Consider the following 26,286-nt stretch of genomic DNA (forward strand, 5'->3'; position numbering starts at 1 on the left):
TGGAATTAAAGAACAATTGTTGATGATGCAATGCTGAGATGGTAGGGAGTATCTTGTAGATGGAGTATTGTAGGGATTTGTGTTTGGCCCCAAGCTGATGTTTAGCATTTTAATTAGTGACTTGGGAAAAGGTATGAAATCTGCAAATGGAACTCAGCTTAAAAGGGAACTAACACAGAGCATGATAGAATTAGGGTCCTAAAGCGTTGTAACAGGTTAGAGCATTCAGATGAACACAATAAGATGAAATTCCATAGGGATAAATGCAAAGTCTTACACTTGCATACAAAAATGTCAACTTCACAAATAAAATAAGGGAGAGGTGTGTATAAAAATGGTTGGTTTCTAAGAAAAGATCCTGAAGTTTTAGAAAACTGCAAGATCAATATGATGATCTTTCAGGAATAGGGAGGTGAGAGCCCAAATATGTAGCCACCATTCTCAAAAAAATGCACACATGACACAATTTTAAGTTTAATCTGCATTGTTAACATTTTCTCCATTATTTTTAAAATCTAGAAATCAGCAAAGCAATAAATTAAGCCCCAGTTTGGAGCATTTGCCAAATTCTGAGGTATAAATGCTGTCAGTGAAAATTGAGCCAGTTAGAATAGACTTCAGCTCACTCCTGCAGAAGTCACACTGTGCTTTGCCTTCATTAGACCTCATTTGGGCTATTTTGTCAGTTCTGGACACTAGAATTTATGAAGGAAATTGATAAGCTAGATTATTGGGAGGAAGGTAATAAGGATGGTGAAGGGCCTTGAGCCCATGACATGAGGATAGGTCAAAGGATAGGCAAGTTTGGCATGAAAAAGAAAAGATGCAGGGTGGGGGAGTGGAGACATAAGAAAGGTTTTGAAGTGTTTGAAGGGTTATCAAGGAACTAGGCTTGTGTCATTTGTTCTCAATGTACAGAGTCAGGATCTGTAAGTGGAAGTCAAAAAGAAGCAAATTTAGGATTGATATCAGGAAAACTTCCTAATAATTCTGACTGTCTGAATATAGAATGATCTGCCCTGAGATGTGTGGATCTCCTTTTTTTAGAGGTCTTCATAGAGAAGTTGGACAACCATTTATTCAGAATGTTGCTACAGGGTTTCCTTTTGTGAATGGGTTAGACTACTGGCTGCTTTAGTTCTTTCCAGCCCACAAACTCTTTGATTCTATGAACATAGCCTTGCCCCTAAAGGTTCTCCAGCAATCATCCTTCATACTACATTTTTAGCAGCATCACACTCAGCCAGCTGCTTTTAGTACTAGGTGCAACCTGTATACAAGATGGCAAACTATCAATAGTGAATATAGTTACCAAGTCCAGTTTTAACCAATTCAGGAGATAAGTGCACCACAGGAATTTCTTTAGTTCTGAATTTTCTCAGTCTAGTACCATTCATTTCCAACCTGCCCTCTTCTTTAATATAACTAAAATCTAGTGTGTGTGTGTGTGTGTGTGTGTGTGTGTGTGTGTGCTTTTTTAACTTGCCTTATTCATCTTTCCTTTTTTTTTTCTCTATTCATCACACATCTCCTCAGTGTTCTATTTCAAGTCACATCTTGGGAGCCTCCTCTGTCTCTTCCATGTCTATCACGTATATGAGCCTTTTCCAGGTTTGGGGAAGAATCATTGCAACTAAGTAGACAGATCACATTACCTCTTCACTAATCCAGAGAGTATTACTATCCTACTCTAAAAGAATATATCTGAGAGGGCTCTACCCTTTTACTAGATACAACAGTTCATTTAGCAACTGATGGGATAAAGAATCAGATGAAATATTCCTGATTTCCAGGTGTTGGGAAAATATGACTGTCATTAAATGATTTTTTCCAGTTTAGTTAACTAAAAGGAGTGGGTTTTCTTGCCCAGAGCTCAGCACAGGGAATCCTTGACAGCCTCGTTCCTTAAGCTATATACAACAGGATTCAGAAGTGGAATTATGACAATGTAGGTCACTGAAATAAGGCTGTCTTGCTCAAGAGAGTTCTGGGATATGGGACTGAGGTAGATGATGGAAGCACAGCAGTAATGGATGATGACTACAGTAAGATGGGAGGCACATGTAGCAAAGGACTTCTTCCTGCCCTCAGCAGAAGCAATCTTGAAGAAAGTGCAGATGATGAAGACACAGAGGTGAACACCAAGCTCATGGGCAACACAATGACACACACACTGATCACAAAAGTGATTAACTCATAGATAGTGGTGTCAACACAGGCAAGATTCAAGAGGGGCCAGATATAACAGAAAAAGTGGGAGATAATGCTGGCCTCACAGAAAGGGAGATGAGTCACACATGTCACCAGGACAGTGGCCATACTAAGGCCAATTTCCAGTGACCCACATGTCATCTGAATTCATGTTCTCTTCCCCATGATGACTGAAACTATAGAGGTCACAGATGTCTGTATAGAGATCATAATCCATTTCAGTAAGCAAGAAGCAATTGTTGATAGCAAAAGTAAGATAGACAAAGAGCTGTGTGCCGTATTCTGGGATATTAATGGGTTAGTATGGGTTCAGGAGGTCAGCCAGCATCTAGAGAATGATGGCCAAGCTGTAGCATGTCTCAGACATGGATAAGGCACTCAAGAAAAAATATACAAGTATATGAAGGTGATGGTCAAGGTGGATGATGGTCACAATGATGCAATTGCCAGCCAGTCTGAAAGTACAGAAGTAGGAAGATCATGAAAAAGAAGAGGTGGTGCTCCTGCTTGAAGCTGGAAAGTCCCTCAAAAGTAAGCTCACTTACAGATACAAAATTCAGCTGTAGCATTGAGAAAGGCCCTGTCACTCTGAAAGAGAAAAGAGAGGGGAAGAATTCAGACAGAGTGAAAACATAGACATGAAAGAGAAAATGTCAGGGAATTAATGCATGTTGGAATGGGAAGATATGAGAATTAGAACTGAAACAAGAGCCTATTGACAGGGGCTTTGACCCAAGGAGGAGATATTTTCTTCTGGATAGAAATTTCAAAGGGCTATTGACATGCTTTCATTTTATCAGAAATAAGGAAAAGATAGTCTGAGGATGGTGCACTTGGGGTGAAGGATGAGTCTGTGACAAGCTGGTGAAAGGGGAGATATCAATAAGTTCCATCCAGGGGAGCAACTTCTTTGTTACAAAGCAGTAGATTATCTAGGAGAGCAACTTAATGGTCTTCTAGGATTCCTCAGGCAAAGTGCAAGGTTGATAAAATCTATTCTTTCTGAGATAGGGAGAGAGTTACAGTCTTGAATCAGAAAGTTAACCCTCTTAGATGGGGAACATCTTTACCGGCAACTCTTTGTTGCATGTAAACCAGCCAGAGGAGATGGACAGCCTAGGATCCAGAGGCTGGCTTAAAATTGCTCTGTATCCACCGCCTACTCTTGGCTGGGAGAATTGGGGAGGGGCAGGAAGCCTTTAAACTATGGCTTTCTGAATCATCTTTGCTTTCCAATGTCAGGGATTTTTCTTTACCCTGAAGTTTGTCTTCTCTGACTTCTCAAATTTTCTCTAGCATGAAGTCCAAAGGTTTGGGCAAGAGGATCAGAAAACTCAGACAAGAGGAGAAATAGACCAAAATAATGACTTCTTATATTCAGATGATGGGTTTTGGGGATGGTTTTAGACACAGGGTTATGGCTTTGAGTTTGGGCCCAAGGTGTACCTAGAAGGCCTGGGGGTTGCTTCTCTCCTTGTCCTGAGTTATGACCAGAGATAGACCTGTTGCTCTAGAAGAGTTAGCATTCCTGTGCCCTCCCTGAGGGAGGCCACTATTGGTAAAATAATTGGAATAAATTTCTTCGTTTTCAGATCTAATATCTAATCCCTGCTCTGAAACCAAGTCTGGGTTACTTTTTTTCCTTTCTAGACTGAAGGGATTGATCTCTAAGTTTCCTTCCAGTTCTGAAATTTTGCAAGTCTGTAAGATTTGGGCTCCATTTTATTCCACCCTAGCTCAATCTCAGTTTCAAGAAGAGGTGAATGAGCATTTTCCTTCACCAAGACAAATTCACACAATTCCAAGCAATGTGTCTGTATTTGGTGGAGGGGGCGCATCTTGGATATGTAGGTTCCCACATCCAAGAGTAAGGGAGTTGATTTGGGTGCCAATGTGGAACTGGACATGCCAAGGAGCCTCCTCTCTCCTCAAATGCTTATCCTAAGCCATGACACCTTGGGCCACTGCTTTTCATGGACAAGTGCTTCTATGCCCTACCTGAAAGGAGGCAACATGATATAGTGACTATACTTAGCCTTAGAAGATCTGGATTAGAGTCTTTACTGTAACACTGACTGACTGTGTGACTATGAACTTAACCTCTCTATGCTTCAGGCTATCTGTAAAATTTAAATACTAGTATTTGCATTACCTAATATGTAGTTCACAGGACTAAAAGTAGAAATGTAAGCTTCCATTAGCATAGTAATTTAAATCTTCATGTGATTTGTAAGAAAATAAGAAATGTAACTCTAGGCTAGGCTCATGGTCCTTGCAAGTCAGACAGGTTAGGCCCTTAGCAAAATTGTGAAATTGGAAAATATTGATTTTGGCTTTCTGAGATTCTCCTTCATGTGTCCTTTCTTTCATATTCCCAGATGATAGCAACCACAACCCTAATGTCCAGCTGTTTCCTTGCACTCTTCTTTCCTTCCTGATCAAAATTCCCATTCAGGAAAATAATAAGATACCCTTTCTCACTGAGGTGACTAAAAAGTTACTTATGATTTTTTTTCCTAATAACAGTAACATCAATGTTGAAGCAGCCTCACATAGTGGATATATTTACTGGCATAGAATCAGGAAGATCTAAGTCCAAATGCTTCCTCCATTAGTTATTAGCCATGGAACCCTGGGGAAGTCACTTAACATTTATGTGCCATAGATAATTCCTAAGGACACAAGGACTTAGTCATAGTTGAATTATAAGCTATATGAACAGGATTACCACAAAGAGCAACCCAAGATCACAAAATCATGGCTTTTTGACAATTCAACTCATGTAAATATAAAATAGCTTTAAGCCAAAGAAATGAAAAAAAATGGTGGAATTTCCCTCAGTAAGAAATGTAAAGGGATAAATGGACAGAGAGAGAGAATTCTAGTTCTGTATTTGCAGAATACAGTCTTATATCTGCAGAAAGAATTCTATTCTGTATTATAGTATTTAAATAACAAGCCCTGTTCACCCTCACCAACCCCCTTCATAACATGATTTGATAGAAATCTTATGGGGAAGAATTTAGGACCAAAAAATATAGAGAGCATTACAAAATGTAAAATAGGTAATTTTGATTGTATACAATTAAAAAGTTTTGACACAAACAAAACCAATGCAACCAAAATTAAAAGGAAATCACAAAATTGAGGAAAATTCTGCAACAAATATCTCTGACAAATGCCTCAAATATATAGACAACTGGGTCAAATTTATAAAAATACAAGTCAATCCCCAAATGACAAATGGTCCAAGATAGCTTTTTAGACAAAGAAATTGAACCTATCTATAGTGGTATGAAAAAAGAAATGCTCTAAATCACCACTGATTAGAAAAATGCAAATTAAAACAACTCAGACGTACCACTTCACTCTATCAGATTGGTTAATACAACAAAAATGGAAAGTGACCAATGTTGGAGGGAATGTAGGACACTAATGCACAATTGGTGGAACTGTGAATTAGTCCAACTATTGTGGAGTGCGGTTTAGAACTATGCCCAAAGGTCTATAAAACTGTGCATACCCTTTGGCCCAGCAATACCACTGCCAGGTCTATATCCCAAAGAAATTAAAAAAGAGGGGGAAAGGACCTATTTGTACAAAAATATTTCTAGCAGCTCTTTTTGTTGTGACTAAGAATTGGAAATTGAGAGAATGCCCATCAATTGGGGAATGACTAAACAAGTGGTGGTATGTGAATGTGATTGAATATTATTGTGCTATAAGAGATGACAATCAGGCAGATTTCAGAAAACCCTGGAAAGACTTATATGAACTGATGCAGAGTGAAGTGAGCAGAATCAGGAAAAATTGTACACAGTAAAAGCAATATTGTTCAATGAAGAACTGTGAATGACTCAGCCATTTTCAGCAATGCAATTATCCAAGGTAATCCCAAAGGACTAATGATGAAGCATACTATCTCCCTCCAGAGAAAGACCTAATATTGTTTGAATAGAGACTGAAACATGCTATTTTTCACTTTCTTTCATTCTTTTTCTTTTATTCAAGTCTTCTGGTACAAGATGACTAATATGGAAATGTTTTGGGTGATTTCACAAGTATAACCTATATCTATCTGATTGTTTACTGTCTCAGGGAGGGGGGAGGAAAGGGGTGAATGAATAGAATTTGGAACTCAAAACTTTAAAAAAAAATTTTAAATTGTTTTAACACCTAATTGGGGGAAATATATGTGTGTGCATATGTATGTATGTATGTATATATGTATATATACATACATACACATATATAGTGTATATTTATATATACATACACACATATTTATACACATATACATATATGTGTGTATGTACATATGTGTATATGTACATAGATATAGATATACATATATATATGAGAAAGAGAGAGAATTCTGTCTTACTTTCTTTTTGGCCTTTCTAGGTAGAAGGGTCCTACTTTGTCACTGTGTTCTCAATTGCTGTGCTACTCTAATGCTTCCTCATGATGTGGAAGCTACCCAGAGACCCACAGAAGAATAACCTTTGGAAGTTCCTACAAAGCTAGAAGGCCTCAAGTATGGCCCCAATGATGAACTGTAATACCTGCCGTCATGGGTCAATCTAAGAAGCTCAACATTAGAGAGCAGGCTAAGGGGAAGAATTCTTAAAATTAAAAAAAAATGGAGACAGTAGCTTATTAAACTATTCATTAAGGCATAGAGGACTTGTAATCCATTCCAATGGAGAAAACATTCACACTGATGAAAACATGGACTTTCAAAGTTCTGATGAATTCTAATGTGATAGCCCTTTCTTCAAAATACCTTTCTCTGAGCCTACTTCAGTGCCATTGTCTTTCCTGGAGGGCAGTAACCAGCATTGCACCCATAGTACTGGGTGTAGTTTAACCAGAGTTGTGAGCAAAAGAAGGACAGAATTTTCATGTTTGCTTCCAGTGTCCTTCCTTAAGACACTCAAGATTTCACAGGTATTCTTGGCCACAGTAGTATGTAGGGCTTATGTTTTTTAGGAAACAGCTTCTAGTAATTCCTAGATCCTTTTCCTGAGCTATCAATGACAGCTTTTAGCCCATCGGCTTATAATTGAAATTTGCTTTATCTTCCTTTCTACTTCACTGAGTACCTCATTTACTTTTGGGTCTATTCATAGACCTAGGAAATTTTTCTATGGCTTCCTTTCTTCATGTTTGCATTCATACTGCTTCCTCATATGAAATAGTATACCCATTCCAACCCTCTAACTATCAGTTCCTGCATTTAATTTCTAATATTCTTTCAAGACTGAGCTCAAACATATTGAAAAGCAGCTTGACATTAGAGAAAGTCATGAATTTGGAGTGAGGAGAGCCCTGGGTTGGAAATCCTCCCTGAAAAATTTGCTAGCAGTGTGAACTACAGAAATAATTTATTCTCCCTGAAATTGTTTCTTCATCTGTAAAATAATAACCTTATTATCCACCTCACAGAACTAGCATGAGGATCAAATGAGGTATAAGGAATATAAGGAATAAGGACTGGACTTATGATTTGTTTGGGATAGGGGAATTCAGGATGAGGAAATTCCCTCTATGAATTCAGATTGGTACCTTCTCTGAAACCTATAGCTTTAGTCAGTTGCCCAGAGCACTGACAGACAACATGATTTGTCCGTGGTCACACAGCCAGTATGCCTCAGAGACAGGTCTTGAACCCAGGTCTTCCTACCTCCAAGATTGGCTCCCTATCCACTATGCCATGATGGATCTCAAGATATTAAAAATATAATACAAACATTAACTATGCTTGGTACATCATCTCCTCCATGAAGCCTTCCTTGATCATGTTGATTTTTTTTTGCCGCTGAATTAAACTGTCTTTTAATTCAATGATAGGATAGTTTATGGATTCTATCCTTTACCAGGCATGGAAGTGAAACTCTCCCATTTGTCTGTACTTCCTCAGAGTTTCCAGCTTAGAGACAGGCATCACATTGGCGATTTGCCTGCAGTCTGCTTTGTGGCTATTTATAATAAGAAATAACACGTCATGGTCTCTACTTGCACAACTTTGGTCTAGTGTCTCTTCAGAACTCTTGAGTGCTGCATGTCTATTGAATTAAGTGGACCTGGCTTAGTCTTTGTGATTTATTTGTAACTAATTTGTCAATTAAGTTTAAAACATCATCATCATAACTGCTGACATTTATGTAAATGCTTAACAGTTTGACCATGTTCTTTTTTTGTATTAAAGCTTTTGATAGCTCCCCATTCCAAATATATGAACTCCTTTAACTAGTATTGAATATACTCCACAATATGGTTCCCACCTTATTCTGTACTAGTCTGCTTAACAAATTCATTGTTCCAGCCAAATTGGGAAACTGAACTCAGTACTCCACCTCCCACCTTCAAAAATTATTCTCTGTTCCCGGATTATGCTGCTTCTTCATCTCTACCTTTTGCTTCATGGCTCTTCTCAGATACTGCCTCCTCTGTGATCCATAATTCTTTCCCTTACCCCACCTGTTAGGATTTGCTCTCTCTCCTCAGCATTCCTTGTAGTATGTTTGTTTGTATGAATGTCATATCCCTGCCCTGCACTTCCCCAAGCTGTGTTCTTTCAGCTGGGACTATTTCCTCTTTGTCTTCATTTTCCACATATTATTTCATTTGGTTGTCATAACAACGCTATGAGATAGTTAAATATTATTAGAGAAAGACCCAATTTCTCAAAGAATCAAGTTGCACCAATTGGCAAGTTGCTTTTTTTTTTATCATGTATTAATGAAAATGGTTATTGGATGAAAATTTTTATTTCAAAGTAGAACTGAATAACATTTTATGCCAGTTGATGCACCTGGTCCTTCCAGTGTTAACCTCAGTTGAGGATACAAGACTCAGAAAGCATGGAGGTTTGACCAATATCACATAGCTTTGTAAATCACAAAGCTATGACTCAAAGCCAGGTCTTCTCACTCCAGACTGAGTGCTCTTCCTACTCTACTACTGCTATTCCTTGGGCATATTGTTTGATCTAACAGTGTGACATTTCCCTCCATCAAGAACACTTTTTTTATTTCAACTGGGATACCATTTAGCCAGGAGACAGAGGAGGAAGATTGGAAGAGAGTTTGATTAGAGGGGATGGAGATTATTGGATTTCTTGTCCTTCTGCTATCACTCTGCAGACAATGCCCCAGAATGTGACATTGGTAATGAAATAATTGCTCGATCCAAAATGAACTTGATTTATTCCACTCCTTCCCACCTCATGACTGACCAAGATTGAGAAGAAAATCACATCAGTCTACTCCAGCCCTTCGCCCACTTCCCCACTCCCCTCCTCCCCCCCCAACACCATTCTCACCACCCTGCCCTCTGCAGAACAGTTCTTTAAGTCTTGAGACTGGGAAGTATAGCTTTCTCTTCTGGTCTGGGGCTCTGCAGTCCCTCTCGCTGAAGTCTCATTGCTTATCCCTAAGGAGCTTGCATCAAGATCCAAAGAGCAGGGAAGCAAAAGACCTTGTTACAGTTGGCCCATATACCAGATTTTCTGAGTTAATGCTCTGGGAACCCAGGGTTGGTTCTGATGTCAGGCTGGCCCCCTGAAGTGGGAACCTGATTTTTCTGTAGTCCTACCAAAGGTTATGATCTGCTGACCATCTACACTCCAGACCTCAAAAACTGAGTAGGGGGAGGACTTTTTAAAAAATTTATCTTGACTGATCAACAATCACTTCCATAAGCTTTTGTCTTTTAAATTTTCTCCCCCTCCCCCCTCCCCTCTTTCTCCAAGGTGGCATGCAATCTGATATAGGCTACATACATACATTCTTATTAAACATATTTTCTTATTAGTCATGTTGTAAGGAAGAATTAGAACCAATTGAAGGAACCACAAGAAAGAGGACACAAAACAAATCAGAAGTAAAAAAAAAAAGAGGAAATAGTATGCTTCAAACTCCATAGTTCTTTCTTTGGATATGGACAGCATTTTCCATCATGAGACTTTTGGAGAAGTCTTAGATCTTTGCATTGCTGAGAAGAGCTTCGCACAACATGGCTGTTACTGTGTACGATGTTTTCCTGGTTCTGCTCACTTCACTCAGTCCATACAAGTCTTTCCAGGTTTTTCTGAAGTCTGCTAGCTCATCATTTCTTACAGCACAATACTATTCCATTACATTCATATAACACAACTTGTTCAGCCATTCCCCAACTGACGAGCATTCCCTTAAATTCCAATTTTTTGCCACCACATAAAGAACTGCTATAAATATTTTTGTACATGTGGATCCTTTTCCCATTTTTATTATCTCTTTTGTTTTAATTTGCTTTTGCTGGGTCAAAGGGTATGCACATTTTTATAGCCTTTTGGCAATAGTTCCAAATTGCTCTCCAAAATGGTTGGATCATTTCACAACTCCACAACAATGAATTAATGTTCCAGTTTTCCCACATCTAGGGACAGGACTTTAGAGAGCAAAGATGAGCCAAAAAAAAAAAAAGATGAGTCAAACATAATGATCATCTCTCCCCAGTCTGACAGACAAATGTCCAAATATTAACCAATCAACCAGCGAGTATTTATCAAGTGCTTTCTATGTGCTAGTCACAAAGATCAGTATTCAATTCACTCTCCATCTTCTTTCCTCCAGACAGAATGAGCATACCTTCCCTTCAAACTTCCTTAAGTTTTCACATATTCCCAGACCTCTCTTAGCACAAATCTCAGCATAGTTTTCTACCCCAATACATAAGGAATTAACAAAACATACAAAGTCAACTCACAGGTCCAACTCAGTAAACAGTTGAAAGAGAATAAGCATATACTTCATACACTAGGAAACACAGACATAAATAATAAATTATCATCTGGAAAAATTCTCAGTCTCATTAAGATTATGGTATCAGGGAAAGAACACTTAATCTAATATCAGAAGGCCTGAGTCTGAATCCCAGTTTTGTCAATAATGAATCAAATCTAATTAGGAAACTTGGAGTCAGGAAAATCTGAGTTCAAATCCTGCCCTAGACACTTATTAGCTGTGTGTCCCTAAGCGTATCAGTCAATTAGTTAGTCTACAAGCATTTATTAAGCTTTTACTATCTACTAGGCATTGTGCTAAACATTAGGATAGAAAGAAAGGGGAAAAAAACAGTCCCTGCTTTAAAGGACCATAAATCTGAATGAAAGAGACAACAAGTAAATTACTAGGTATATACAAGATATATTTTTGTTGTTCAGTCATTTTTCAGTTGCATCTGACTCTTCACTACCCAATTTGGGGTTTACTTGGCAAAGATAATGGAGTGGCTTACCATTTCCTTTTCCAGCTCATTTTTACAGACGAGGAAACTGAGAAAAACAGGGTTAAGTGATTTTCCCAGAGCCACACAACTAATAAATGTTTGAGGCCAGATTTCAATTTACAAAGGTGAGTCTTTCTGACTCCAGTCCTGGCACTCTATCAACTGTACCACCTAGCTGTCCCTAGATAAATATAAGTTATATACAGAATAGATAAAGATAATCTGAAAAGGGAAGGCATTGGCATTTGATGGAGACTGGGAAAGGCCTCCTGCAGAAGGTAGCTGAATCCTGAAAGAAGCCAGAGAAAGTAGGAAGCAGAAGTGAGGGGGTGGAGCATTCTCCTCAGGGGACAAAGACATGGAGGACAGTCAGTAAGGAGGCAAAGAAATTGGAAATGGTGTGCATAATGTTTGAGTAACTGCAAGTAAGCCAGTGTCATTAGATTGTATAGTGAATGGAGGACAGTAAAACATGAAAATATCAGACAGGTATGAAGGGGCTAGGTTGTGAAGGGCTTCAGATACCAAACAGTGGTAAAAATGAGCCAATGGAGCTCACTGAGGAGGAGGATAACATAGCAAGACATACGTTTGAGAAAAATCACCTTAGCAACTGAGTGGAGGGTGGATTGGAGGAGGGAAAGACTTGAAAGGTAAAGACCACTTGGAAGGTTATTACACTAGTTCAGGTGAGAGTTCAAGAGGGCCTCAACAAGGATTGTGGCCATATGTGTGGAAGAGGGAAAAATATTTGAGATATATTTGAAGATAGAAATAATAAGATTGAGCAACAAATTGAATTATATGGTGTGATTCAGAGTGAAGAGTCAAGACAAACACAGGTTGTGAGCCTGGAGACCTGGAAGGACAGTAGTGCCCTTGAAAGTACTAGGGAAGTTGGAAGAGAGAGGGGATTGTGACAGTAAAGATGATGAGTTCTGCTTTGGATATGTAGAGTTTAACATGTCTATAAGAAGGGGCAGCTAGGTGGCACAGTGCATAGAGCACTGCCCTTGGATTCAGGAGGACCTGAGTTCAAGTCTGGCCTCAGACACATAACACTTACTAGCTGTGTGGCCCTGGGCAAGTCACTTAACCTAACCAGAAAATAAGAGATGTCTATAGGACATTCGATTTGAGATGTGACAGAGGAGACTAGGGCTCAGCAGAGAGACTAGGGCTAAATAAGAAAATCTAGGAATTATCTGCACTGAGATGATAAACTAATACATGGGGATTTATGAGATCACTAGTTTCAGATAGTATAGAGGAAAAAGAGAAGGGGACCCAAGACAGAACCTTAGGTAACAACTACAGTTAGTGGGCATGACATGGATGAAGAACCAGCAAAGCAGACTGAGGAATGGTTGGATAAATGGGATGAGAAACAGGAGAGAGATGTCATGAAAACCTAGAGAAGCGAGAGTATCTAGAAAGAGGAGATGATTCACAGTGTCAGAGTCTAAAGAGATTAAAGGAGGATCAGGGTTTAGAATTCCTAGGTTCCCAAAGTGGGCAATACCACCCCCTGGGGGGCACTGGAATGATCCAGGGAGCAGTAGTATCCTTGGGTGCAACTGCAGGGGCACTGAGTAAAAATAAGGGGGAGGTGGAAGCATAAGGAAAGAAGAGAAGAGAAGAAAATTTTGAAAAACCATTTGTACATGTTTCATCTGTAGTGTAACAGAGTTAAAGTTATGGTGATTACATTATTTTCCAAACAAACACACAAGATGCAAGTTATGCAAATCAAAAGTTATGCAATCAAGTCCACTGACAAGTCTTAATAAGCAAGTGTTGGCAGGCAAGAGTGTCATGCATTGTTGAGAAGTCCAGCCTGCATTGGCAAAAATATGTATGTGTAATGACTTGTTTACAATACAATAGTATATGGTTACATGATGCAGTATTGTGTCATCAAAATTTCAATTCAGGAAAAAAAAATACTCACGAATTTACAATAAATTACTAATTTAAGGTGAGTCATTTTTTAAAAAAAAATTATATATTTTTTGAAATGACACAAATTTAAAAGAATTTAAAAGGTTAAAGAAAGTAGATTTCCAGGGTGGGTGCTGAGTATTTTTTTTAAAGGGGGCAGTAGGCCAAATAAGTTTGGGAACCTCTGGAATCTCCTCCTTGCTATCTGACTAATCCCTCTCAGTCTCTTTGGCTAGATCTTCATCCAGATTATGCCCATTTATCATGGGTTGCCCCCAAGGTTCTGTCCTGGGTTCTCTTCTCTTCTCTCTCTAAACTAGTCTCTTTGTAGTCTCATCAGTTCCCATAGATTCAATTATCTTCTTCATGCTGCTACATTTCCTCCTAAAAAAATTTTTTAAAGAGCTTGTTTATGATATATCAAGAAATCATTCATATAAACTCCTCAAATATAACAGAATCAGAAGGCAAAATGAAAATAGAAACTACCTACAAAATGCCTCCTAAAAGAAGTCCCAAAATGAAAATTCCCAGGAACTTCATAGCCAAAATCTGGAACTTTCAAGTCAAAACAAAAATACTACAAACAACCAGAAAGAAAGAATTCAAGTACAGTATGGATCACATAAGATTTAGGAACCACTACTATTAATGAAGAAGAGAGCTTAGAATATAATATTCTAAAAAGGCAAAATATGTAGGCTTACAACCAAGAATAATTTACCAGTAAAAATATGTACTACAGTGGATGGGGGAGGGGGAACAGAAAGGATGGTGCTATAATGGATTCCCAGATATTCCTGTTGAGAAGAGTAGGGCAGATTAGAAACCTTGCAAAACAAACATAGGAGTGAAGAGAAACAAAAAAAGAGCAATACAAAAAAGGAATCAAAAGGCATTAAATAAGGATTAAGTGTTTACCTTCCAATAGAGGAAGATGACATGCATCCCCTCAGATCCCTAATGTCATCAAGAGTCATAGAGGGAGTTAAATAAAACAGAAGACCTGGGAGTCATTTTGTTATACCTTGATAATCTTAAAAGAAGAAAGGAAAGGAAGAGGAAAATAAATACAGTAAGCAACTAAAGGGGAAGAAAAGTGGAGAAACTGAACTACCTCATAAAGTCCAAGTGCACAAGTAAGAAGACTCTACCAAAAGTTAAGAAAGGGTTGAAGAATGGGCTACACTTGAACTTAACTTTCCTCTGAACTTGTCAAAGGAGAGTAGAACACACACATACACACACACACACACACACACACACACACACACACACATATATACATGCACGCATACATACATATACATACATACATACACACACACTTTCACAAAGAGGTTGGTGTAGAAATGCATTTATCTCAAGTAAATAGAAGGAATAGGGAGAGGGAATGGTAGAATAAAAGGGAAGGCATTTAAAAGGAGAGATTAGCCAAACAAAATCAAATTTTGAAGGATGGATAGTGAAGAAGGGTTTTAAAGGGGAAAACTGGGTAACAACTTGTGATTTATATGCAATAGATAATTTCATCAAATAAAAGGACAAGATAAAATACTAAAAGCTTTAGGAGGCAGGCAAGCAGTCTTCAGCAAGTGTTTATATCTAAACACTTCTATCAACAAAAGCAAAATAAAAGAGCAATTAATTGAGCACGAAACTGAAAATAAACTAGAAAACAAAAAAAAATTACAAGAGCCAATTAAATATCATGAATTAATTGGATTTCTTAAAAAGGGAATATCCGAATTACCAGTCACAAAAATATAACAAATGAAGAAGAAACAAAAGAATTATATATTTTGCCCAATTATATTCCAATAAATTTGACAGGCTAAGTTAAATGGATAAAAATTTATAGGAATATAAAATGCCCAGACTAACAAAAAGTAAATATCAAATTTAAATATCCAATCCAAGGAAAAGGAAATTAAACAATATATGTGTGCTCCATAAAGAAAAAATAACCTGGTACCGAATGGATTGACAAAGAAACTCTATCAAATATTCAAAGAATCTCAATACGATTACACAAAATCTTTGAAAAGGAAAAAGAGAAGTCCTAAAATACATTCCCTTTGTGATGCACATATGATCTTGATATCTAAATGAATGAGAGTAAAAACAGAGAAATAAAATGATAAACCAATCACTAATGATCACTGATACGAGAATTCTAAATAAAATAGAAAACTGACTGCACCAAACTATCACAAAGGTCACGAACTATGAGTAGGTCAGGTTCATATCAGAAGTACAGGATTAGTTCAATATTAGAAAAACTATCAACATAACATACCATATTAGTAACAAGAATACAAACGACTGTACCAATTGATACAGAAAAAAGCTTTTTGACAGGAAAAACCATCTAGTCATCTTAAAAGAAAAAAATAAAACAAGAAAACGTAAGAAGACATGAGCCTTCCTTTGATAGAATAAACAGTGTTTATCTAGAAACAAGAATAAGAATTATAGGTAATGACAAATTAGAGTTCTTTCCAACAAAATAAGCAAAGCAAGGATCATCACCACTATTATTTGAAATAGTATTAGAAATACTAGCCACAGCAATCAGTCAAGACCAAGAAGTCAAAGGAATAAGCATAAGCAAAGAAGGGACGAAATTATCTTTTTGCAGATATTATAGTTTACTTATAAAACTTTACAAAGTCAGATAAAACCAACCAAAACTCTTAACAGCAGTTACTCAATACAAAATAAATCCACATAAACCATAAGAATGTCTGTATATTACCAACAAAATCCAGCAAAAGAGGGGTTCGATTTTAAACGCTATAGAACATTAAAAGTATTTGGACACCTATTCACCAAGACATACATAATAACCACATGAATACAACCACAAAACACTTTATGATAAGACAGATCTAAATAATAGGAGAAATATATTTTTTTCATAGATGGATTGAATCAGTATAATGAAAATGGAAAGACTATCTACATTAATTTACTTATTCAATGCAACACCAAATTATTAAAGATATATATTTTTAGAGATAGAAAATGTAATAATGAAATTCATCTAGAGAAAGAAAGGTCAAGAATATCAAGAGAAATAATGAAAAAAATGGAAAGTTGGGAGTAGGGAGAGGCTAGCAGCACCACATATCAAACTACATTGTAAAACAGCAATCATTTTTTAAAAAATGGCAAGAGTTAAGACATAAAGAGGTTCATCAATGCAACAGATTAGATATTAATATCCAGAAGCAATTAAACCTATCTACTGGGGTAATCACTCACGATTCAACAAAAAGTTGTGAAGACTGGAAAATAGTCTGGCAAAAAGTAAATGTAGAACATCTCACATCGTGCATCAAGACCAACTATAAATGAATATATGATTTGGACATGAAGGATGACATCATAAGCAAATGAGAGGAGCAGAGAAGAAATTGCCTTTCAAATCTATGGATGGGGGAGTAGCTCGTGATCAAACAAGAGATAAAGAAGATGACAGAAAAAAACAGACAATTTTAGTTACATAAAATTTAAAAGTTTTGGCAAACATAAAACCAATGCAAGTAACAGAGAGGAGAGAGAGAGAGAGAAAGATCTGATAACATTTCATTTCCAAGATGTGTAACAAAATGATTGAAATTTATCAGGTTACAGGCAGTTAGGTGGTGCAGTGGATAGAGCACTGGCCCGGATTCAGGAGGACCTGAGTTCAAATCCAGCCTCAGACACAAAACACTTACTAGCTGTGTGATCCTGAGCAAGTAAAAAAATTACCTAGTCATTACCTAGTCAAAAAAAAAATTTATCATGTTAAAAGCCATTCTCCAATTGATAAATGTTCAAAGGATATGAGCAGAAAGTTGTTAAGGGAAGAAGCTGAGGCTTTTAAGTAACCACATGGGACAAATACTCCAAATCATTATTAATTGGAGAAATGCAAAGTTAAGTACCTCTGAGATTTCACTTCACACACATTAAATTGGCAAAGTTGACTAAAAAATGAAAAAAATGCTGAAGGGACTGTGGAAAAATAGGTACTTTAATACATTGTTAGTGGAGCAAAGAATTGGTTCATCCATTTCTAGAAAGCAAATTGGAACTGTACCCTCAAAATTACTAAACCATGTCTATTCTTTGACCTAGCCATACCACTATGAAGCCTTGTGGAAATATAGTAAGCCTGATTTTATGTTTTCTAGAAATATTAAGAAATGCTATCTCTCTCACCTAAACCCTTTTCAGACTTTTCTTTAGAAAGAAAAGCTATGGATATCCTTTGAAATGGAGTAAGGATGATAGCCAAATTTAACTCCTGTCTAAATTAGATCATTGCCTCAAACCCACATGAAGGGATTGGTACCATGGTCCACCAAAGGTCATTTTAATTTTTTTGCATTCAATGTTAAAATACTGGTCACAGGAAGGAAATCCTCTTAGTCCTTGAAGTATTCCACAAAGGGAGTCATGATTATTCTAGATTGCTACTTTAACACATTAAGATCTTTTTTTCTTGTTCAAAATCCTAGAAACATTACCAAAAGTTATTTAGGGACACAAGAAACTTTGTATCTCTCTCTCTCTCTCTCTCTCTCTCTCTCTCTCTCTCTCTCTCTCTCTCTCTCTCTCTTTTCCTCTCTCTCCCTCCCTCCCTCTCTCCCTCAGATAGTATTGTATTGGATATAAATTAATATTAGATTCAATACAATTATTTCCATAAAAGTCCATACATATACACACACACACAAATACGCATGTGTGCATGTGTGTGTGTGTGTGCGCGTGCGCGCGCGCGCGCATGTGCTAAATTAGAGATGATCCCAGAGGAAAGAACTGAGATTAAGGAAGACTGAAGGAAAACCTTGCAGAAGGTGTGACTTTAATTGAGGCTTGAAGGAAGCCAATTAAACCAGGAGATGGAAATAAAGAGCAGTGAAAATGCCTACTTTTGGGACATGAAGTGTCATGTGTGAGGAACAGCAAGGTGGCCAATGTCACTGGATCACAGAGTATATGGAGGGGAGCAAGGTATAAAAAAGACTCAAAAGGTAAGAAGGAGCCAAGTTGTAGAGAGACTTAAAATCCAAATACAGGATTTTATATTTGATCCTGAATATGGATAATAGGGAGTAATAGGCAGCCACTTGAGTTTATTGAACGAGGAAGACAGGAGATGATATGGTCAGGAGGGTGGAGGAGAAAATAGCTTTGTTTCATTTGTTTATTTATAATGGGGGTCTGACACATGCATGGACTCTATTGGTTTGCTTAGCTGATAGAACCTCTCCATTTTCACAGAGAAATGGCTTCTAAGAGAATTATAAGACAAGTGCCTTGGACAGATTATAGAGTATGCATAGAGATTGCATAACTGATTGCCATTGACTAATTACATGATTGAGGTGGGCTTTTTCATTTGGCTGTGTAGCCAGAATTACTGGCATCTTCAATATCTTCTGCCAGCTTTGGCTGGGTCTTGCTTTCATTCAGGTCCAGGTCCAATGCCTCTTTATTACTTAGTGTTTAGTGAGAGACAATGAAGATGAAAGGCAATATGTGCCCCAAGAAGTAAGAAATAAGTCTCAATCCCTGGCCTTTTTCATTCATTCTTTTCTTTTCTACCTAAAAGAAGTAGAATTTCATGGCATAGTGAGTTTAAAAGGTCATCATGAAGTTCTCTGGAATTCCAGAGTCTAGGTCCAGAGTCAGTCTAGAATCAATGACCTAAGGAACATGGAGTGATCCTCAGGAGTGACCTTTGGAACTTTACCTTAGTAGAAGGATTTATCTGAAAGATGTGCCATATCTGGATATGAACTTAGTTAGATCAATCCTATGTAGAAATAGTTAATTTGTGAACCTATTTCCTCAGAGACTGAAGTGGTAGAAGGGAGGCTATGTTCTGAATGTATTGTGGAAGATATTCATGTTTATTATTGATATATTTGAGAAGCAAATATCTTCTTGTAAAAGCCAATTGATGTTAAATGGTTTAATTAAAACTAGGGTACTAGTCTTGGTCCCTAATAAGAGTGGGGGAACAGCCAGTAGGGGCTTAAGTTTATGGCACTAGAGAAGAGAAAAATTCCAACTTTTCCTGATACGCTAGCACCCTGAGGTGAGAGATGTAATAGACCTAGCCTTGAGAGAGTTGGACCAGAGTGTAATGCTACATTTGTTAATTGAAAAAAAAAACTTTTTTTAGAAAGAAGCAAGAAGAGGATATAGATGATAGAAGGCTAATAAATATAGGAAAATTGGAAGCAAGAATAGAATTGGGAGGGCAAGTAGAGCTTGCCATGCAATAAGTGGTAATGACATAAAATGAATGAGGAGTACAAGAAAGCTTTTATCCAGATAGAAGTTTAATAGAAAATTGTGGATTTGACTAATGGAAGGTGCAAGGTTATGATAATGATCTCCATAACTATCCTTCCCAGTGGACTTGTATCTAAACCCTGTTTGGTAGGGGGAGGATACTAGGGGAATTAGAAGGTTAAAGGGGTTCACCTTCTACCCAAAACTGATAGTTATCCCCTGAGGCTAGGAAGAAGCAATATGTGAGAGTTGACCTGGAAGGGTTTTTTTTTTCACTAGTAACAAAATTAAACAAAGACCAATGATTTAGATACTGACAGACAGACACAAAAAGGCAGGAATTAGAACAAAGAATCTCTGGTGGTAGTGAATAATCACTTAGCTTCACCTAGGTCTTTTGTTCGTTGCTTCAGGTTTATTTGAAAGTTAAGAGAATTGAGGTTAAAATTTAGTGGAGAGTCACATAACTCCAAGATAGTTTTTATCTCCCCAAAAGGAACTGAAGGGATATCGAATGGCAATCAGAGATTTCCCAGGAGTTAAAAAGAGAGTTGTGATTCCAGATCATATATATATGTATGTATATATACATACATGTGTGTGTGTGTGTGCGCGCGCGCGCACGTATACTTAATATTGGCCTGAGAGTAAAGGTTGGTTTTTGCTATATTTCTTACTTGATGCAACTGTCATGAATTTAGGTTTTATATACTAAAAGAGCTATAGCTCTCTACTTGCTGGGAAGAGAAGAGAAAAGGTATGGAAGAGGAAGAGGTGAGTATAGTAGGAGAGAGAAGGGTATTACAGAAATAAGAAGAAAGGGAGAAATGAAGAGAGGAAGTGAGAGAAATGAGGAGAACAGAGGGGAAAAGGGAAAGAGCAGAATGATAAGAGGGAGATAGGGGAAGGAGAAGAAGAAGAAGAAGAAGAAGAAGAAGAAGAAGAAGAAGAAGAAGAAGGAGAAGAAGAAGAAGAAGAAGAAGAAAGAGTGGGAAACAGTTTGAGTGTGTTTTGACAGGTGAAATCTGAAATAACTGAGGAAACAAAGGAGCATATTGATTTATTAAACAGTGCATACCAATTGCATACCAAATCAGGATCAGGCCTCCTCAGCTTGGCATTGGACCCCGAATGCAGGGGAAGACCGACTTTTATTCATTAAAAGCAAATAGTATATAAACAAGGATTCAAGATTAGGTAATCTGATTTCTAGTTAGAGGAAAGATTAGGGACCTTCTGAGTTGGAAGAATGATAAACAAGTTTGGGGAGCTGGGAGAGGGGGCAGAGTGAGCAAGTGGGCTTTTCCATATGGGAAATAGAATGTCACTCAATTCCCATGATTAGCAAACAGGTGGAATTCACAGGAAAATGAAACTTTAAGTTTCAAAATTGAGTTAGTTTTATAAGATGCAGTCAGTTCACACAATTCTCAAAATCCTCTCAATTTTCCACTTTGGCCCTTGGGGTGGGGGCCAGCCCATTCCCCCATGGATCACTTATCTAGAAGCCAAATTTATAAGGCTTTTTATGTGCTCATGCCTTTATCAACATTACATACCAAGAAAATTCCACTGGGAAGCATTCTCCTGCATAATTTAGTACAACAGCTAATACAAACCCTAAGAACAATAATGATGATATCCAAACCTTGTTAAATAGACTCTATAGGTAAATTAAAGCAGGCTTCAGATAAAACTACTTAGAGAGTTCAGAATGGACTAATTTTGAGAGGGGAGATTTACCAAGGTAACCAAGAAAACTAAGTAAACAAACTCCGTGAAACAAAAGGCCAAAGCAATACAATGATAATCATCAATACTAAATTACATCAAGTCTCCTGTATCCTAGTAATTTACTCCCAATGTTGATTTAATCAGCACATTTTGTCTGGAGTCCGGGATATCACATGTAGTTATCTGGTCCCTGGAAATATCTTCTCTTGGATATTCTAGAATAGGCCTCATTTTCAGGACTGTTCTGAAGGGGGCTCTGTTTCTCTGGCTCCAAGTCACTTGCAGAAATTCCTAATTAGTTCTACTAAAATCTACTGGTAACAAGACAATATAATTTAGGGCAATCTCTTAAATTTGGTTTTCTAAATCTGAAATTTCAAAGAATTTCAGTTTTTATATACCCTTTGCTGTTTGTATCTTGACCTAGATAGACCCTGTACCTGATATGGATAACAGACTAAAGGAAGAATCTTTTAAAAAATTCATAATATTCTGACTTGTAAGAGGAATCATTCTGTCTCTTAAACATGCTTCAAAATAGGAAAATTATTTCACTTTCTTTACAATTATTAAGGAAATTATATATATATATATAATATATATAAAATCCTTAACCCAATTTTGACAACTTAACATACTCAAAGCCTGAATTTCTTACTAGATATATTTGAAAGCCAATCATAAATATGTATATATTCTAATTCTTAGGAAAAATAGTCTAATCCTGTTGCAATCTCAATGTTTAATATTCCATTTAATTAGAAAACTTTTACATTATATCTTTGCCTTACTACTTTGTCTAATTCTCTGTGAAGGAGTATATCATCTCTTTATTTGACCACAAATAACTAAAATGTTTCAGTATTAATCTATTAATTAATAGGTACTATTTCAATAAGGAAACTTCTACAATTCATGTGTATTTATAGAAATTTGCTATGAAAGAAAAAAGGAAGGACATAATAATAGCAATGTCAAGATTGTTACCTCAAGGGAAAAGACTGATGGGATATATAGCATGACAGGGGAAACACTCCCTTAGCTCTGTTTGATTCCAGGAATGAGTCATATTTAACAGATAATCATATAACAAAGCTCCACATTATTCAGAGTACCCGAGCTGAGTTCAGAATTAAACAGGTAAGAAAATTTCCTAGACTGAAGGAAATTGTATCATGGGGAAACTGAGTCAAGAGGCTCCTGTCTTAGGCCACACCAAGATCCCCTCATCCCCTCAACCTTTCCCAGGGACAGACATCTACCTGTAGCAGTTCTCAGATTGAAGTACATGTTATTTTCTCCTTGAAGGGTGGATTGTTGGCTTCATGACAGTTTAGACAGCCATCTCTATACTCAAAACTCAAATTAATATTGTTACAATCCCAAGAAATTTTTCCCACAAATAGCAAAATTTCATTACAGCTTGAATATTAATAGATTTCTCATGTTTCCTTAACAGTTACATTTCATCTGTCCTTTACTTACAAATTTAAAATAACCACATTCTGTAGTTCTTCAAATTATACATACAGTGAATAGATAATTGACTCACAATAATGTATTGAAGTTACATCTTCAAACTACTTTATGCATTTTCATAATTTTTACAAGTAATAGTCAAAAATTTTCAGATGAAAGCTCATTCTTTATTATAGCCGACTTGTAAATGCCCCCTTTTGGCAAGGAGTGGGAAAGGGGATCCTATTTTCTTAGTTCTAGGTTCTCAAACTTCAGTAATTTAAAATTTTTACTACATATGGTCAGCAGCACTGACAAGATGTTATGATCCAGCCTGAATACAAGATCTCAAGAGATCTCACAGATAAGGATATCTTAAAGGATCTGTGCAACTTTTCCCTCCAAAGAGTAAATTATTATTATCATTATTGTTCTTGCTGTTATTATTCTATTAATCTTAAACAAAATATATCACATTAAATATTTAATAATTTTCAAATACTTACTTAATCACAGTCTTTTAACAGCTCAATTTGTCATCTAACAGCATCCAGATTAAAAGAGAAGTTATTTGTTTGGCAGCATTATAAGAAAACTTCTAGAAACACAATAATAACATACATAATGTAATATATTTAAAACACTAAACAAGACTTATTACAGGTCAGATGACATCAATTCAGCTGAATGCATTTACAAATTGTTTAGAGAGAAAATCATTCATTTTATCACTTTTGACATTTTATAATGTAAATCACAATGCAAAACTTGGTAACAATTCAGTATGGAGCAATTTAATTCAATTCAAAAAATAATAACAATAGTCAACATTTATGTAGTGTTTACCATATGCCAGGAACTATGTCAAGTACTTCACAATTATTACAACATTTAGTCTTCACAACAACCCTGGGAAGTGGATACTAATCCTATCCCCTTTACAAATGAAAACAGGCAAAAAGAGGTAAAGTTACTTGCTCAAAGTTACAGAGTTAATACATTTCTTAATGCCACATAGCAAATGCAGTTAAGTTCTGATTCACCATAATTGTTCAATTTAGTTTCTGAACAAAATTTTGTCCAAACGAAATCTGGAGTTTTAAGCACTAATGGTAAAATCTCAAAAAAAAAAAAAAGAAAGAAAGAAAGAAAAAGAAAAAAAACACCAAAGGGCCATTAGTTGGCAATGATTCAAAATTTCAGAGTCCATTTTAAACCATTAGCTCATTTTTGAACATTCTCAGTAGCACTTCCAGCTCCCTATGACTTTTTCTTTATTTCCCAAAAGCTAAATTAATTCATTTAATGTTCATAACCTAGTCCCACTCTCTCTTTCCCTGAGGCATATGCCCCTAGAATCATGTTTCGGGGCAGAGTACCATATTTCCTAGGCATATACCAAACTATCTAAATAACTAATCTTTTATCATAGAATTTCTCTTTTGCAATTTAGCACAAAATTTTATGCTGCTTTGATCAATTGTAACACTGTTACTCTTTTGGTTTCCTAAGAGCTTACAAATCCATGTGGGTTTTTTTTTCTAGTTTTCTTTGGTGATTTTATTTTTAATTTACCTAAATGATTAATTCTATTATATGACTTTTAAAATTCTACTTAAACTTCCCAAAAGACATTTCTAGTTCCCAGTCAGCTCCCTCCTTCCTGTCATTGTGAATATCCTATCCCCATTATCCAGAAGAGGGTTTGGGTTCTAGAAATGATGGAGGTAGAGTAGGTGGTGCTTCCTAATGGATTCCTTCTTTGACATAAATCACTCCTTCCATTACTGAATTAAATTGTATATATTTTAAGCTGCCCTCTGATTTAAACAAGGTTTTCCATTTTCTTAGTTAAGAAAGGGTTAGCAAGAAACAGTTCATAAGCACCAGAAAAAAAGTGGTTTCTTTCCTCAATAAAACTTTCAGTCCTTGCGCAAAAACAGTAGCTCTATCAATCACCAGAGAGTGATAAGTCCCTGTAACTTTCAGTCTCAAACACTTATTATTTATCCTTAAAACAAATTCTACAGAGTAGTACCCCAAAACTCACTAAGATATTTCACATTTACTAAGCTTATGCTAAGGAGAAAGGAGTAAATTCCTTGAATTATCCAAAGTCCCAGGAGTTCTCTCAATTTTAAACTGATTAATCTCCAAACTTTTTAATGATTAATTTCCAATCTCCTTAATTTCCAAGCCTCCAGAACTCCAAAATCTACTACAATATTTTTAGGAGTTACAAATTCAGTCTATAATTAATTTACAATGCCACAAATTTCTACAAACCAGGAAAAAGGTTTTCTTTCTTTGATTATCTGACTTTATTCTGTAACCCTAACCTATCTAAGGTGAAATGACAGAGAAAAAGTATCTTGCAGGGTTTTTTTTCCTTTTTAACCTAATGTCCACTGAAAGCCTAAAGTGAAAGTTAATCCTACTTACTGGGATAGGGAGTTCAGCATCTGATTACAGAAAACTGAGGGAACTGCTTCAACTATGAAACTTTATTAATCTTTCCCAGCATACTAAACTCATTGACTGTAGCTTTTTATAGCAGTTTTTTTTTTCCTGACTGGCTGCATTTTCCTATTAGAAATCTTCCAAGGTAGAAGAATCAACAAACAGCATTAAACACAATAATATAAAACAAAATTTTTTTTTCTGAGCATTTTACAAAGACATAAAAACTCAGACAATACAGTAAGATAGAAAAACTTAATGTACACAATTTTATAAAACTTGCAGTAACTTAAAGTCCATTTTTCAGGCCAAATTCGGGTCCCATTTGGTGTTTTACAAATTATAGAGCAATCTTAATTTCATTAACAATCAGAAGTGCCAAACTGAGGCCAAAATATTCTATTAGCTGAAACTCTTGCAGTTTTAAACCAAATCTCACATAATTTAATAGTTCCCACTACTAGTTTGTCAGTCGCTCACCAACTATTGTTATTTGTGACTACTGATCATGCCAATCACCAATATTGCTCTTTGTGACACATAGTATATTCTTCCCCAACTTAAGGGGAAATTTATCTATTCTCTGAAAAAGCCTTCCCAGGAAAACACCTGCCCCAATGATGTGGAGGTTTATTGCCCTCAACAATGTTGGGGCTTACCTTATCTTGGAAGAATTGAAATCAAGAGGAGAGTCCTACCTCCAAAAGAAGTCCTCAATGAAGAAGTCCCATGGAGCAAAGAAGTTTTTCTGAAAGGCACTCATCCTAGGGTTCAGAGTTCTGACTTGACCTAGCTGGCTTTGCCAAACAATTTATGATGAGTAAAATCTGAAATAACTGAAGAAACAAAGGTTTGAGCTTCCAAGCATATTAACTTATTAAGCAATGCAGGCCAATTGCATAACAAATC

General features: G+C 36.6%; 1 pseudogene; it reads right to left on the bottom strand.

Moving 5' to 3' along the window:
• Positions 1 to 1,843: 1,843 nt before the first annotated feature.
• Positions 1,844 to 2,780, bottom strand: LOC144454097 (olfactory receptor 10J4-like; annotated as a pseudogene).
• Positions 2,781 to 26,286: the final 23,506 nt, after the last annotated feature.

The sequence above is a fragment of the Phascolarctos cinereus genome, unplaced genomic scaffold (genome assembly GCF_003287225.1).
Source record: "Phascolarctos cinereus isolate Bilbo 61053 unplaced genomic scaffold, phaCin_HiC Scaffold_5;HRSCAF=322, whole genome shotgun sequence".
Classification (NCBI taxonomy): Eukaryota; Metazoa; Chordata; class Mammalia; order Diprotodontia; family Phascolarctidae; genus Phascolarctos; species Phascolarctos cinereus.